Source organism: Panthera tigris, chromosome D1, assembly GCF_018350195.1.
Source record: "Panthera tigris isolate Pti1 chromosome D1, P.tigris_Pti1_mat1.1, whole genome shotgun sequence".
Lineage (NCBI taxonomy): Eukaryota > Metazoa > Chordata > Mammalia > Carnivora > Felidae > Panthera > Panthera tigris.
The window spans coordinates 110,004,490-110,017,310 of record NC_056669.1 but is presented as its reverse complement, the minus strand read 5'-3'; the positions used below and the strand labels follow the sequence as shown (position 1 = coordinate 110,017,310).

General features: G+C 48.4%; 1 protein-coding gene across 2 annotated transcripts in view; it reads right to left on the bottom strand.

Moving 5' to 3' along the window:
- PPP6R3 (protein phosphatase 6 regulatory subunit 3) overlaps positions 1-11,968 on the bottom strand; it is a 92,437-nt gene extending 80,469 nt beyond the window's left edge. The window contains exons 1-2 of one of the 2 annotated variants that reach the window (XM_042957935.1): positions 11,816-11,968; positions 8,990-9,101 (exon numbers count right to left, since the gene is read on the bottom strand). The gene's annotated coding sequence lies outside the window, so the exon portion shown is untranslated. The remainder of the gene's footprint in view (positions 1-8,989; positions 9,102-11,815) is intronic. The other variant, XM_007094110.2, reaches the window with a different exon arrangement.
- Positions 11,969-12,821: the final 853 nt, after the last annotated feature.

The following is a 12,821-nucleotide window of genomic DNA, read 5'->3' as shown; positions in this document are numbered from 1 at the left end:
TTCGAGCCCCACGTCAGGCTCCGCCCTGACAGCTCGGAGCCCGGAGCCTGCTTCGGATTCTGTGTCTCCCTCTCTCTCTGCCCCTCCCCCAGCCCTAGCTAGCGCTCTGGCTCCGTCGCTTTCAAAAATAAACATTAAAAAAAAATTGTTTTTAATTTTAAAACAAGAAAGAAAAAAGAAAATTCTTATGGGCTCCAGAGGTTGATTTTCAATCTCAAGCCCCAGGATTCTCTGAATCTCTGAAACCACACAGGAGCATCAGCGACCTGAGCCGAACATGAGACAGAAGCCACGCGTAACCGGAGAGCACGCGGGGCGCTGCCGTCTCCCCGGCGCCGTGTGCGGACGCGGGAGCCGCCTTCTATTCGGCACGACGGCCACCCTCAGACTTCTGGTGAAGCCCAACACCGTTAAAAAGAGAACGAGTATGTCAAGATGAAGCACAACTGGGGGAAACTCGGAGACGCTGACACCAGGGTGCACGGGAGACTCAGGGCCGGCTCCTCGTGCCGGACGCTGATTACGCAAGGACAGGAGAACAAGCACGTGCTGCCCGGTGGCTTCCGGAAGCTCCTAGTCCCCAGAGGCAACGAGTCTGAAGCGCTGCTGATTTACAACGAATCCCACCGTGCACAGACTGCTCACAATGTCTCCTCCAAGAAGCACCAGGCCACTGTAGAAAGAGCAGCCCGGCTGGCCATCAGTCCCCAATCCCCAAGCCAGGCTACAGTCAAGGAAATGAATAGACAGCCTATGTGCACGTCATATTTTGTTAATAAAACCATAAAACTACGAAAAAAGAGACAGAGAGAGTGCTTTTACCTGGCACAGCACAGAATAGTTTCTGAGTCTGTGGCTACAGGGAGCAGCCCAGCAAGAGAGCAGTGGTCTGAGAACTGCACAGCCAGAAAGAGCTCCCACACGGGCAGCCGGGGTACAGAATACCTAATGTGCCCAAGTTTTACTAAGTGAAGCCAAGGGACAGGTAAGTTTTGAGTCCTCTAACTTGAAGCAAGTGACAGTGGCCGCTGTATTATTCACGTATCTGTTAGACACAAGATACCCAAAGAGAACAGCCTCTCCAAATTGCTACAAATTCTAGAGCAAAACGAGAATGCTATTAAGATGCTTTTGAAAAAAGGAGAAAGGGGCGCCCGGCGGCTCAGTGGGTGGAGTGTCCAACTCTCGATTTCGGCTCAGGTCACGATCTCACGGTTCCTGAGATCGAGCCCCCAAGTTGGGCTCTGTGCTGACAGTGCAGAGCCTGCTTGGGATTCTCTGTCTCCCTCTCTCTTTGCCCCTCCCCTGCTCTCTTTCAAAATAATCACAAATTTAAAAAAATTTTTTAAAGGAAAGAAAAAAAGGCCAAAAAGAAACAGACTGCCGATCAAGAACAAGCTAGCTACCCTAGTTAATCTGTAGTTATGACCAATTCCGTGGCAGAAACCAGAACTGGCAAATTGGTCACGGAAAAAGGTGAAGTTCCGTTTTTCAGCTTTGGCTATTAAGCTTCCATCGTCCTCGCCCCACAAACTTTCAGCAGGCCACGCTCCCTCCTGAAGCGTCCAGGGCAGGCTCCACAGTCCCTGGGACCCCGGCACCAGGCCGCCATCCTCCGGAGGGCCCGGCCTCCGTGTGGTCTCGCGGCCAGCAAGCTAAAGGGCGAGGAAAGAACAGCGAGCTCGGGGGCTGCTGCGCGTCTGCTCAGGAATGAAAGTTCAGAGTCATTCAGAGAAGGTTCTCAGGATCGTTACAGCTCCTTCGGAAAAACAATCTTGAACCTCTCCCAGCTATTCCACGATAACGTTAACCGTCCTGACAGTGCAACCTTCTATCAAAGGTGGAAACACGATTACTAATGGCTACCCACTAAGTGCCCACCACAGGCCAGACTCGGGTCCGATGCTTTCAGATACACCCTCCCTCGAAACCTCGGAACAACCTTTCATGGTTTTGTTCTTGTTTTGCATATGGAGAAACCAAGATCGAGAGGTCAGAGGACCTACCAAAGACCAGAGCAGGTAAATGAACTGACCAGAACTGGGATCCACACCCGCGTCTGTCGCGCTCTGTCTGTGCTCCTCTCATGACAGCACCAGTGTGGGAACAGCAGCTGCGCGGCCAGGCCCAGCGGCAGGTCAGTCTCCCAGCACGAGCCGGCCCCAGGCCAGCCCGTGTGCGCTCACGCCTGCAGACGGCAGTGCAGCGAGCCGACCCGTGAGCTCCCGGCTCTTAGGACTCGCCAGTCAATGGCAACAGCCTACCTGTGCGTGTGAGGTCAAGACAAGCTGGTGGACAGCTCAGTCAGAACAGCACGGCTGGCGACACCGGGAGCCCAGCTCTTGTGGCCACTGACTGTTATCAGTCAGTTCCCCAAGATGCCACAGGCTCATCAAAATGCACAGAAACACGAGAATCAGTACGCAAAATATTTCTAAACATGATGAAACAAAGAGAAATTTACTCAATATGAGCTACGTTTTAGATAAAAATTGAAAAACATGACTGGGGCGGGGAAACACCAGGCCTAAGAAAACAGGAAAAGTAGCAAGAGAAAAAGGTCCAAAGACTGTAGTTGATTATAAGCTCAACACAAAGTCGAATTATGACACGACTAATAAGCAAACCAACCTCAGCACAAAGTCATACGTGAATCTCGTCTAGGACTGTGGAAGACACTAATCCTCCTGCAGCCTGCCCCGGGCCGATCACCTCCTTGCCAGGCAATACCATACCTTGTTCCGGGGAGGAAAGAAACTGCTAACCCACATGGCACCCAGAGAGATGACCAGTCAGAAGGGCTCACCACTTGGGGGATAAAGTAACTAGCTCTGGGGCACGCGGGGGGGCGTCCGACTTTGGCTCAGGTCACCAATCTCGCCATCCGTGAGTTCGAGCCCCACGTCGGGATCTGTGCTGACAGCTCAGCGTCTAGAGTCCGCTTCGGATTCTGTGTCTCTCTCTGCCCCTCCTTTGCTCGCACGCACATGTTCTCTCTCTCTCTCAAAAATAAACATTAAAAAACAATTTGAAAAAATAACAAGCTTTGCATATCTTCAAGGTCTTTTATGCTATCATTTATAGTTCCCCAACATAAAATGAGAGCCAATGAGTGAAAACTACAGACCACGTGCAGGCAGTTGAAGCAGGAACTTGTTCAAGATCAGGCTAAAGGTTAGGTTCACTAACACAAGCAATGCCCCATGGCTGGAGGAAGTGTGGCCCGAGCCTGGATGATCCTCTAGGAGAGCGTGAGGAGAAGAAGGCTACACAATCGGATCGCCGTGTTGTTTGATGAACCTCTTCTCAAGCCCAATTGATATAAAAGGCATGGCTTTATCTGGGCTGAAATGGAGCCTCGACGGGAAAACAGAAAGGATTACGCAACCTTCCAGATGTTTACCGGGTTGAACCCCACACAATTCTCCACTCCTCTGGCAAGTCTAGCAAGATAGCAATAAAGGACAAAGAAAAAGAAACAATGCCAGCAAATTTAGGAAAAGACAGAAATTGGAGAAATAATTCAGAAAGTCCAACGTCCAAGTAACAACGTAAGTTTTAGAAGAACATGTTATAATCCACAACCACCTGCCTCAACCAAAAAAACCTTTTCTCAGAGTGTAAAGAACAGGAGTCCCCCCCCAGGCCGTGCACATCCTGTCACACTGGGTGCTGAAACAGACTTCTACGGCACAGTGCGAAGTTCCAGAGCATCAGAGATAAAGACAGTATCTCAACTTTTCTCGTGAGGACAAAACAATCCTGGAAATCAGAATGACATCAGCTTCCTCAACAGCAACTGCAGAAAAGAGCATTCTAAGACACGGAAGGTCGGAAAGATTTATTCATGCTTTCTCAAAAAGCTACTGGAAAATGGGCTCCACCAACACGTGGCAATACGCCAGGAGGGGTGCCTGGCTGGCTCGGTAGGTGGAGTGTGCAACTCTCGATCTTGGGGTTGTGGGACTGAGCCCCGTGTGGGGTATACAGATTACTTAAAAATAAAAAAAATTTTTTTTTGATGCTTTCTGTGCCAAGCACTAAACACTTTTTTAAAAATGTTTATTTATTTTTGAAGGAGAGAGAGACAGAGTGTGAGCGGGGGAGGGGCGGAGACAGAGAGGGAGACGCAGAATCTGAAGCGGGCTCCGGGCTCCGAGCTGTCGGCACAGAGCCGGACGCGGGGCTCGAACTCACAAGCTGTGAGATCATGACCTGAGCCAAAGTTGGACACCCAAATGACTGAGCCACCGAGGCGCCCCCAAAATAAAATCTTTAAGGGGCACCTGGGTGGCTCAGTCAGTTAAGTGTCCGACTTTGGCTTACATCATCATCTCGAGGTTAGTGAGTTCGACCCCCATGTCGGGCTCTGTGCTGATGGCTTGGAGCCCGGAGCCTGCTTCGGATTCTGTGTCTCCCTCTCTCTCTGCCCCCCCGACTTGTGCGCAAGTACACGGATGCTCTCTCTCTCTCAAAAATAAACAAACGTTAAAAAATATATTTTTTTAAGTTAAAAAAATAAAAAGCAGCATTGAGGTGCTTGGGTGGCTCAGTCAGCTGAGCATCCGACGATTCTTGACTTCGACTCCACTCATGATCCTGGGTCATGGGACTGAGGTACAGGTCGGGCCCCGTGCTGAGCATGGAGCCTGCTTGGGATTCTCATTCATTCTCTCTCTCTCCCTCCCCCCATCCGCCACCCCTCTCCACTGCTCATGCTCTCTCTAAAAAATGAAAATATATAAAAATAAAAATACAATATTTTCAAAAAGCATGGCAGTAAGCCATGAGAGGAAGACGGGGAACACACGGAACCACGGATCCCACACACCGAGAGACAAAGACGAACCTCAGAAGAAAAGCAACGGGGGACACCTGCCCGGAGGAGCCAGCCCGGAGTGAGGCACGAGGCGGAGGGCTCTGAAAAGGATGCGTCCGAACAGGAGGTGTGTGTGCAGGATCTATGTGACCACGCAGAGACGAACTGTACTGAGGAAGTCAGGGCCCTAGGGAATAATGGACTCAAACGCACCTATCTTTATACCGATTTTAAGCAAAGTTGTGCTGTGACTATGCTGGAAGACGAGGGAGGGAAAGAAGCTATGCACGTGCAAGGTGAATCTTCACCCTCACTGTTAGAAGTCAGCCAGTTTTGGGCGCCTGGGTGGCTCAGTCGGTTAAGTCTCTGACTTCGACTCAGGTCGTGACCTCACTGCTCGTGGGTTCGAGTCCCACACTGGGCTTCTGTGCTGACAGCTCGGAGCCTGGAGCCTGCTTCCCATTCTGCGTCTCCCCTCTCTCTCTCCGCCCCTTCCCCGCTCATGCTGTGTCTCTCGTCTCTCAAAAAATGAATAAACGACAAGGTGCCTGGGTGGCTCAGCCGGTTGAGCATCTGAATTCGGCTCGGGTCACGATCTCCCGGTTCGTGAGTTTGAGCCCCGCGTCGGGCTCTGTGCTGCCAGCTCAGAGCCTGGGGCGTGTTCCAGATTCTGTGTCTCCCTCTCTCTGCCCCTCCTCTGCTCGCGCTCTGTCTCTCTCAGAAAATAAACATTAAAAAAAATGAATAAATGCCAAAAAAACACAAAAGTCAGCCAGATTAGAGAAACAGCTCCCTACAGGCACACGACTTAAAACCTGAAAGGAGGTAACTGTGCGAGAACAGCTAAGTGATGAAGGTACCAGCTACAGCCCCTCGTGAAGCAACTGAGGGACGAGGAAGGGAGAAGCCGGGAGAGACGGAGGAGACGACTGTCACTTCTTGCTGTGAACCATGCACCTACGTGAACCACGCACGCGTACAGGATGGAACACGACGAGAGGAAGGCAGACTGACGGCACCGGTGCCACGCCTGGCACTCAGCGAGAGCTCCGTGACGTCACCTCAGTCTGAGGTCGGACGCTGCGGAAGAGGAGCTCGCCTGCCGGGGGGGGGGGGGGGGGGGGGGTGTGGGGGGGGGGGTAGGGGGGGCGGGGCGGCAAGTAGGAGGCGGCCGCACACACTCACGAGTCTGAGTACGAAACCCGAGCAAACGAAGAAACAGGACCAGCCGACCGACCAAAGCAGCCAACGGCAAGAACCACAGCGGCACCTTCTCCCAGGTGCCCCATCAGGTCTCTCTTCCACCCCAGCCTTTCTGCCATCAGCGTGTGAACCCACTCCAGGGCCCCGGGACGCCCAGGCTGCCACATCTGGCCTGCCACCTGTTTTTATACAGCCTCTGAGCAAAGAATGATTTTCCTGTTTTTTACTGGGGGAGGCGGGAACCAGAAGCATGACATTCTAGGACTTGTGAAAATTCTCTGCAATTCATGTTAAGTTTTCCTGAAACGCAGCCACACCGCTCATTTGCATACGATCTCTGGCTGCTGTCATGCTGTGAAGGCAGTGCTGAGTGGGACAGATGTCTGCGCCGCTCCTCTGCTTTCCAGATCACAATGACACAGTCACCAGTCAACGGTGCTTTGAGTGCCACGTGTGGAACCGTGACACTGTATTTTCTTATCACCCGTGCGTCCCCACAACGTCCAAACAAGAGAAGAGGAAGTGGACTTCGCCTGCCGAGCTCCTAAGGCACAGCAGGACGAGGACCCCTTCGTCACGAGATCTGCTGGCAAAGCCCTGTGTTCGTTGTGCCACCGCACCACACCTGTGCTAGGAGAACACAATCGACGTCCACATTTCCAGAAGAGGCGGTCACCACAGTATTGCTCATGCACAGGAAGGCAGCATCAGAAAAACTTAAAATTTTTAAATGCTAACCATTTCGGATGGATAGCTCTTATTATTATTATTATTATTATTATTATTATTATTATTTGCTTACTTAATTTTGAGAGACAGAGAGAGAAAGAGAGAGAGGGAGGTAGGGAGGGAGGGAAGATGAGCGGGGTAGGGGAAGACAGGGGGACAGAGGATCCGAAAAGAGCTTTGTGCTAATAGCAGAGAGCCCAACGCAGGGCTTGAACTCACAAGCCAGTAGATCATGACCTGAGCCAAAGTCAGACGCTTAACTGAGTCACTCAAGTGGCCCAGAAAAATAAAAAAAAAATTTTTTTTAATGTTTATTCTTGAGAGAGAGAGAGAGAGAGAGAGAGAGAGAGAGAGAGAGAGAGAGAGAGGAGAGGAGAGATGTGAGTGGGGGAGGAGCAAAGAGAGAGGGAGACACAGAATCCAAAGCAGGTTCCAGGCTCCGAGCTGTCAGCACAGAGCCCAACATGGGGCTCGAACTCACAAACTGTGAGATCATGACATAAGTCAAAGTCAGACGCTTAACCGGCTAAGCCACCCAGGTGCTCCAAAACTTAAACATTAAAAAAAAATTTTTTTTTTTAATTTATTTTTGAGAGACAGAGAGAGATAGAGCATGAGTGGGGGAGGAGCAGAGAGAGAAAGAGACACAGAATCTGAAGCAGGCTCCAGGCTCTGAGCTGTCAGCACAGAGCCCGACACGGGCTCAAGCTCACGGACCACGAGATCTTGACCTGAGCCAAAGTCGGCCGCTTAACCGACTGAGCCACCCAGCCGCCCCAGAACTTCAACCTTTGAAATGGAAAATCTCGTAACAGAATTCCTTCACAAAAATAAAAACGGAAAAGGAAACTCCAAGCAAAGCTGGTCTCCAAGTGGCCTGTCAGCCAAGCGCGAGGAGGCCAGTGATGGTTTTCCTTGGATTCTGGCGGAGTTCACGGGCACCATCGATACAGCTCAGCTGGTGTTTACTGGAGGAGTCTGAGATGGTGACAAAAAGCCTCTCGGGACGGCCCGCGTGGAACCACCACAGGAGAGTGTTTTCGGAGAAGCTGAGTGAAGATGAAGTCCCTACAACACAGCGGATCCGTGTCCCAGCTGATGGCAGTAAAATTACGTGTAGAGCAAAACACAGCTTCGTGGGGCAAACTTACACGCCTGGGAAAATGTAATGTTTAAAGCTTACGGTTATTTCTTTTTACTTTCATCAGCAGGTACTTCGAGAGGTTTTTAAAATGCCTCATGTGTTACTGAGCCAGTAATGTCAACAGGAACCTCATGTACTTGTGGAGACTTAACCGCCATTAGACCCTGACCTGTCCTGTCACACAGCAAGCAGCTCATCACGGGTTAATGGGGTTTTTCTTTTTGCAACTTCTTGAGCTCAGGGCCAAGACTGAAATTTCCCTGAATGAGGAAAACAAGCCTCAACCACTACTAATGAACACCGAATGGCTCTGGAAACTGGCCTGTGGCTGCAATCTTGATGTTTCTTAATCAATTCAACCTACAACTATAAGGCTAACCAGCCCGGATCTGCAGAGTCTCCACTGTGGTTAAGAAAAGGTCATTTTAGCACCAGCTTTCAGGAGTGAAAAGAAGGGAGATCCCTGTTCTCACACAAGTTTACAGCGGGTACGTTTTCTGCGCTCAAACTGCAGTTAAACAGCATTTTTCAGACCTTAACACAAACGTGAAGGAAGCTTTCCTGCTGCAAAATCCATACAGCTATACACTTGAGGAAGTTTTTCCTGTGAACGGGAAGCGCTTAATCTACGACGAAACAGAATCTAACAGAATTCCACAGGTGCTCTCCGAGTGAGGACGAGTGAGGACGCTATGTACCTGCGGACTAGTATCGGAGCGTGGCAGGAGCTATCTGTGTAAAAGGACATTTCCGAAGATGAAACATGTAAATCTCGTTACAGATCAGCATTAACAGATTAGATGAAGACGCGCGGTAGAGTCTGAGAGGGGAACCGTGGCTCTGAACACCATTTCGGCGAAAATGTTATCCCCTCCGCAAAGAGAATCCCGTCCTTCCCATCAGCAGATCGGTATTTACAGAAAACGGAACTCCAATATTTTTCTATTTTTAATTCCATCAGTAAGATCTGTGAAAATCTGCTCTTATTATACAAACACTTTATAATATCCTCTTCTTTGCCTCTTGGTCTACAAAACCTACGATATTTCCTCTCTGGGCCTCGCAACCCCTGGTCTAAAGAACCCTATACTTACAGCGCTGTTCCTCTTTGGAAATCCTTCTCAGCCACCTGGCACTGATTCTAGGCCTCCTGGAGACTAATGAGTAACTTCTTAAGAGAAGAGTTCACCCGGCATCAGACAGCATCTGATGAGCAGAGGGAGTGAAAAAAGAAATGGGAGGAATACAGCTAACGGTAAGAAGCATTCTACAAGCTGCCACGGCTAAGAGTCTTTGTCAGCAAAGAAAAACAAAATTAAAAAAGAGAGCGAGAAAGAGAGGCAGACAGTCTTTAAAATGTTACCGTGAGAAATGGCTCTAAAATTTTAGCTCTTACCACTAAATAAGGAATGATACCTACCATCTAAAAAGTACTAGATACAAAGTAGAAGTCAAAACTCCTTGCTCCTGGCATGTTTAAATCTGCTCGAAGAGAAAAAATAATCCTAAAATAATTTAATGAGATGTTCTAAGAGTTCACAAAGGAGTGGCCACAGAGGAACTGGAACAACACAGAAAAGTTTGACAAAAAAGGTAGAAAGAGAGTGGAGCCCTAGAAAAAGGGGGATCAAATACACAGACTAATAGTAAAACCACATGATGGGGGACGGACAGAATGGGTAAAGGAGGTTAAAAGGTACAGATTTCAAGTTATAAAATAAGTAAGTCACGAGATGTAAGGTACAGCATGGTGGCTACAGTTAATAATCCTGTATTATAGATTTGAAAGTTGCTGCATGAGATCTTAAAAGTTCCCATTACAAGAAAAACATGTAACTGTGTGGTGACAGAAGTCAACTAAGCTAACTGTGGTGATCATTTCACTATGTACACAAATACCAAGTCATCACGTTGTACGCCTAAAACTCACGTTATATGTTAATTATATCTCAATTTTTAACAGGCTAATATGTGTAGTATTATAGAAACACTCCCAGAAATCATTCTTGAAACTCTGGTATCACAATAGAAAAGTAGATGATTGTTACAATTTACAAACAGACAAGGGTCCAATAAACATAAAAAAGATGTCCAGCCTCTAAAATAACCAGCTGGATTCAAGCTGGAGGGCTCCGTGGGTCCTAAAACTCGTGCCCTCTTCCTGTCACCCCCAGCTCTGAACCAGCTGCTGAAAAAGGCAAAACGATGGGGCGCCTGGGTGGCTCAGTCGGTTGAGCGGCCGACTTCAGCTCAGGTCACGATCTCACGGTCCGTGAGTTCGAGCCCCGCGTCAGGCTCTGGGCTGATGGCTCGGAGCCTGGAGCCTGCTTCCGATTCTGTGTCTCCCTCTCTCTCTGCCCCTCCCCCGTTCATGCTTTGTCTCTCTCTGTCTCAAAAATAAATAAACGTTAAAAAAAATAAAAAATAAAAAAATAAAAAATGAAAAATGAAAAAGGCAAAACGACAGCTCCCGTGCGTCACAAATGATCTTTTTTATTGTGAATCGGCCTGATGGTCGGACCACAGCTTGTTAAACGACATGGCCCTGACCTTCTCAAATCTGAACTCTCGACATGGGCTGAATTCTTCCCGCCGGTCAGAAGCCGAAAAGACTTTACCCACAAGGTCAGAATGTAGCCCCAGGCAGAGAAAGAGAAGGGCTGGGCCCCAGAACACACTCCCTCCCCTTAAGAAAAAAAAGCCTGAGGAGAAAAGGTGCCCAGAGGTGAATGAATACTTAGGAGAGAATCCTCTCCGTGAGGATTTTTACAGAATAATATGGGGGGAAAGCTGGAGAAATAAGAACCCTAAATATCAGGCCCAGGAGTTGCAGCTTCACTGTGTAAGCACAGAGGGAGGCCGGAGGTTGGAGGAGGGTCATTCAGGGGGGGCTGAAGGAAAGACAGCCCTGGGGATCAGGGGCAGAGACCCTGCTACAACAGAGTAACTACACTGTCTCCTGAGATGACGGAGCCTGAAACGCAGCCAATGAAATGGTTACGCCCACCTTCTCCTCAAGACACAATGGCGCAAGGGGTGTCTGGGTGGCTCTGTCGGTTGAGCGTCCGACTTCGGCTCAGCTCATGATCTCACGCTCTGTGAGTCGGAGCCCCGAGTCGGGCTCTGTGCTGACAGCGCGGAGCCTGGAGCCTGCTGCATATTCTGTGTTTCCCTCTCTCTCTACTCTTCCCCCGCTCATGCCCTGTCTCTCTCTGTCTCTCAAAAATAAATAAACGTTAAACAAAAGTTCTTTAAAAAAAAAATACAATGGAGCAAATGAAAATGGATTAAAAATATGTCATGTCCCCCAAAAGACCCTACTGGGCCATTTTCTGAAGCGCCAACTGAGCAAAAAGTCAAATATGCCAAGTCAACCTCTGGTCTTTAATAAAAACTTTCAGTGAAGAGTTCCAAAATGACAGTAATTAGGACTCACAAGGAGTCAGACGGCTGAGTAAAAACCAGAGATGTCCTGTGGCTGGTGTAAAATAAAAACAAAATAATCTCAAATTCTCTCTCTCTCTCTCTCTCTCTCTCTCTCTCACACACACACACACACTCTCTCTCTCTCTCCCCCCCTCTCTCTCCCTCTCTCGCAGGTAATGTGGGAGCAGCAGCTGGGCATCTACGAGCAGTCTTTCTCTGGCGCTACTCCAGCTTGCGAGGCCTGGCTGCTCCTTGGGGCCCAGATTAACCCCCCCTAGGAAACTAGGAATCCCGTGGGTACTGCACATTCCACAACAGACCAGAGCAAACTACAAAGGCTGCTATTTAACTTCCTAAAAACACCCCAGTGCCACAGAACCACACTGTACCTGGCCTAGCCCTGGTTGTTCTAGGCTCCAGGGTCTCCCACCAGAACACTGCTCTCCTTGATGCGACTCACGGAAGAAAACGCCTGATGATCTCAATGGTCTTACCTTTCAAACCAAGTTTAAAAATTAAAAGAAAGGTTTTCTTCTCTGTGGCTCCTTGCCCATTACAGGTTATCCTGGTAACAGTTGTCTTCAAATTTACTGCATCAGCAGATTAGCAGGAGTAAAGAGGGACGTGGAAGCAAAACGGAAGCTCTTCTGTAAAGAAAAAAAGAGCATATGATCACAGCGTGTTCTGTCTGGGTCTGACGACAGCTGTCAGTAAAGATACTGTCTCAGGGTCCTGATTCACATAGAACTACACCTCAGAAAATTGAAAAGTTCTAGTTGACTGCAATTTTTCTGTGGGAAAACAGGGGAAAAAGGCGCTGTCGTCCCCCTGCCTCGGCTTTTAACCTACACTAAACAATAACCCAGAAATAGAGACACCGTAATATCACCATCTGTGAACAAATAACAAAGAACGTATGTATTATCGTCATCTTATGAAAACATCAATAATATTCTTATCCAACACAGAGCTAAGTAATGGCACCATACTTTAAAATACTGAAAGCAAATTCGGGGGTGGCTGGGTGACTCAGTTGGTTAAGTGTGTGACTTGGTTGCAGCTTAGATCACGATCTCAGTTTCGTGACTTCTAGCCCTGCGATGAGCCCTGTGAAGAGCCTGCTTGGGATTCTCTCATCTCCCCTCTCTCTCTCTCTCTCTTTCTCCCTCCCTCCCTCCCTCTCTCTACTCCTTCCCTGCTCACGCTCTCTCTGAAAATAAATAAATAAACTTAAAAATATAGTAATAAAATTAAATAATAAAAATAATAATAAAATAAGAATTTTAAAGATTTTCAAAGTATCTCCCTCTAAATGCCCTCAAGTAGCCCCATGTAATACGTTAAAACATAATGTTTACTAGGAAATGTAAGCAGAATATTGAAGTCACTGAAGTACTAGCTAGACAGCCAAATTCTAATGTCAATGAATCAAATACTACACGTGAAAGGACTATAAACTGTCTTCCAAGGCACTTCATTTATAACTTAACGCTGCAGGAA